Raw genomic sequence first — 4,341 nt, forward strand, 5'->3', positions numbered from 1 at the left:
ATTGTACTTCTATACACTAGCAGTGAACAAGGAAAAAAATGCAAGGGGGCACTTGGCTGGCTCAGTCAGAAGAGCATATGACTCTTGATTTTGAGCCCCATGTTGGGTGTTGAGATTACTTAAAAATAAAATCTTAAAAAAAAATGCAGTGAAGAAAAAACTACTGGGAAAACATTTCTAATAACATCAAAAATAATAAAATACTTAGGAACAAATTTAACAAAAGAATTACAAAATATGTGTATTGAAAACTGCAAAACATTGCTAAGATAAATTTTATTTTTTTAATTTTTTTTGAAGATTTTATTTATTTGAGAGAGAGAGAGTGAGAGACAGAGAGCACGAAAGGGAAGAGGGTCAGAGGGAGAAGCAGACTCCCCGCTGAGCAGGGAGCCCGATGCGGGACTCGATCCCGGAACTCCAGGATCATTACCTGAGCCAAAGGCAGTCACTTAACCAACTGAGCCACCCAGGTGCCCGCTAAGATAAATTTTAAAAGATCTAAATAAATGGGAGAGACATTCTTTAAAAAAAAAGATTTTATTTATTTGAGAGAGTGAGGGAGAGAGAGCGCAAGAGCAGTGGCAGAGGGAGAGGGAGAAGCAGACTCCCCACTGAGCAGGAAGCCGGATGTGGGACTCAATCCCAGGACCCTGGGATCACGACCTGAGCCAAAGGCAGACACTTAACCGACTGAGCCACCCGGGGCCCCTCGGAGAGACATTCTATGTTAATAGATTGTTAAGTCTCAATATTTTTTTATTCAAGTATAATTAACATACAGTTTTATATTAGGTTCAGGTATAAATGATGTATAATGATTCAACAATTCTATACATTACATCATGATAAATGTACTCTTAATCCTCTTTATTTAACTCATTCCCCTACCCATCTCCCTTCTGTCAATCACCAGTTTGTTCTCTATATTTAAGAGTCTGTTTTTTTGTCTTTTTTCTTTGTTCATTTGTTTTGTTTCTTATGTTCCTCATATGAGTGAAATCATATGGTATTTGTCTTTCTCTAACTGATTTATTTCACTTAGCATTACACCCTCTAGATCCATCAATGTTGTTGCAATTGGCAAGATTTCATTTTTTTATGGCTGAGGAATATTCCATTGTATATACCACATCTTTATGCATTCATCCATCAACAGCTTGGGTTGCTTCCATGTCTTGGCTGTTGTAAATAATGCTGCAATAAACATATGGGTGCATATATCTTTTTGAATTAGTGTTTTTGTTTTCTTTGGGTAAATAGCCAGTTGTTTTCCTCTATACTGTTTTTCACAGTGGATACAGCTGTTTGCATTCCCACCAACAGTGCACAAGGGTTCCTTTTCCTCCACATCCTTGCCAACATTTGTTATTTCTTGTGTTTTTTATTTTAGCCATTCTGACAGGTGTGAGGTATCTCATTATTATTTTGATTTGAATTTCCTTAATGATTAGGGATGTTGAGCATCTTTTCATGTGTCTGTTGGCCATGTGTATATCCTCGTTGGAAAAATGTCTATTCAGGTCCTCTGCCCATTTTTAAATTGGATTATTTGGTTTTTTGGTTTGAGTTGTATAAATTCTTTATGTATTTTGCATATTAACCCTTTATCAAATACATCATTTGCAAATATCTTCTCCCATTCAGTAGGTTGTCTTTTTGTTTTGTTGATTGTTTCCTTTACTGTGTAAAAGCTTTTTATTTTTATTTTGTCTCAATAGTTTAACTTTGCTTCTGTTTCCTTTGCCAGAGGAGACATATCTAGAACAATGTTTTGTTTTTTTTTAAAGATTTTATTTATTTATTTTGACACAGAGAGAGACAGCGAGAGAGGGAACACAAGCAGGGGGAGTGGGAGAGGGAGAAGCAGGCTTCCCGCCGAGCAGGGAGCCCAATGTAGGGCTTGATTCCAGGACCCTGGGACCATGACCTGAGCCAAAGGCAGATGCTTAAGAGTTGAGCCACCCAAGCACCCCTAGAACAATGTTTCTGTAGCCAATGTCAAAAAGAGTACTGCCTAAAGGGGCACCTGGGTGGCTCAGTTGGTTAAGCATCTGCCTTCAGCTCAAGTCATGATCCCAGAGTCCTGGGATCGAGCCCCACATTGAGCCCCATATCAGGCTCCCTTCTCAGCTGGGAGTCTGCTTCTCCCTCTGCCCCTCACCCTTCTCTCTCTCAAATAAATAAATAAAATCTTTTTTTTAAAAAAGAATACTGCCTATATTTTCTTCTAGGAATTTTATGGTTCCAGGTCTCACGTGTAGGTCTTTAATCCATTTTTTAAACTTTTTATTTTATTGTTAAGTAATTTCTACACCAAATGTGAGGCTCAAACTCACAACCCTGAGATCAAGAGTCATATGCTCTCCCAACTGAGACAGCCAGGCACCCTGGGTCTTTAGCCTATTTTGAGTTTATTTTGTGTATGGTATAAAAAAGTAGTCCAGTTTCATTCTTTTGCATGTTCCAGTTTTCCCAATACCATTTGTTGAAGAGACTTTCTTTTTCCCATTTCCTACTGTATGTTAACTAACCGGAATTTAAATAAAAATTTGGAGAAAGAAAAAAAAAACTACAGTAATCAAGACACTGTGGTATTGGCGTAAGGACAGGCATGTAGATCAGTGGAATAGAACTAGGAGCCCAGAAATAAACTAATATGTTTATGATCAAATGATTTTTCACTAAGGCTCCAGGACAACTCAATGGGAGGAGGACAGTCCTTGCAACAAATGGTTCTATGTTAATTAAATATCTATATTATGCCAAAAAACAATTTAGACCCTTACACAATAAATGAAAAATAAATCTAAATTATAGACTTAAATGTAAAAACTGAAACTGTAAAAATTTTAAGAGAAAATATTTGTAACCTTTGGTTAAACAAAGCTTTCTTAGATATCATACCAAAAGCACCAGCAACAATGACAAAAAAGTAAATAAACTTTACTTCATCAAAATAAAAAACTTTCGTGTTTCAAAGGATACCATTAAGAAAGTGAAAAGACAACCCAGAGAATGGGAGAAAATATTGCAAGTCATTTAACTGTTAAGAAATTTAATCTAGAATATAAAAAGAACTCTTAAAATTCAATAATAAGACTACAAACTTAAAAACGAGCCAAGTACCTGAATAGACATTTCTCCAAAAAAGCCATACAAATGGCCAATGAGCACATGAAAAAATGCTCAACAGAATTAATCATCAGAGAGATGCAAATTAAAAACATAGTGAGATACCACTTTACACACACTAGAATAGCTATATCCAAAGAAAGAAAAAAAGAAAGAAAGAAAAAAAAAAACAACCCAATGCTGGTGGGAAAAACAAGAATTTTCATACACTGGGGGACCTGGGTGGCTCAGCTGGTTAAGTGACTGCATTCGGCTCAGGTCATGATCCCGGACTCCCAGGATCGAGTCCCGCATCGGGCTCCCTACTCAGTGGGGAGTCTGCTTATCCCTCTGAACCTACCCCCTCTTGTGCTCTCTCTCACTCTCTCTTCCTCTCTCAAATAAATAAAATAAAATCTTTTAAAAAAAGAATTTTCATACATTGTTTGTGGAAAGGTAAAATGGTATGGTCTCTTTGGAAAACAATTCAGCAGTTTCATAAAAAGTTGCAATGAACTGGGGCGCCTGGGTGGCTCAGTCGTTAAGTGCCTGCCTTCGGCTCGGGTCATGGTCCCGGGGTCCTGGGATCGAGCCCCACGTCGGGCTCCCTACTTGGCGGGGAGTCTGCTTCTCCCTCTGCCTCTGCCCCTACCCCGGGGCTCGTGCTCACTCTCTCTCTCAAATAAATAAAATTAATTTTTTAAAAAGTGGCAATAAACTTACTATATGATCCAAAAAAACCTATATGATTCAGTGATTGAGCTCTTAGGAATCTACCCAAAGGAAATGAAAATATAGGGACACCTGGGTGGCTCAGTCGTTAAGTGTCTGCCTTCAGCTCAGGTCATGATCCCAAGATCCTGGGATTGAGCCCTGCATCGGGCTCCCTGCTCAGCTGGAAACCTGCTTCTCCCTCTCCCACTCCCCCTGCTTGTGTTCCTTCTCTTGCTGTGTCTCTCTCTGTCAAATAAATAAAATCTTAAAAAGAAATGAAAATATAGGTCACACAAAGACTTGTATGCAAAAATTCATAGCAGCTTTATTCATAACAGCCAAAAACTGGAAGCAATTCAACTGTGCATTGTTGATGAATAAACACAATGTGGTATATTCATACAATGGAACATTATTGAGCTATCAAAAGAGTGAAATAATGATGTATGCTACAACATGGATGAACCTCAAAAACATGCTAAGGGAAAGAATCCAGATACAAAAGACCTCATA

Source organism: Callorhinus ursinus, unplaced genomic scaffold (genome assembly GCF_003265705.2).
Source record: "Callorhinus ursinus isolate GAN/ISIS: 27379988/994484 unplaced genomic scaffold, GSC_fseal_2.0 scaffold65, whole genome shotgun sequence".
NCBI lineage: Eukaryota > Metazoa > Chordata > Mammalia > Carnivora > Otariidae > Callorhinus > Callorhinus ursinus.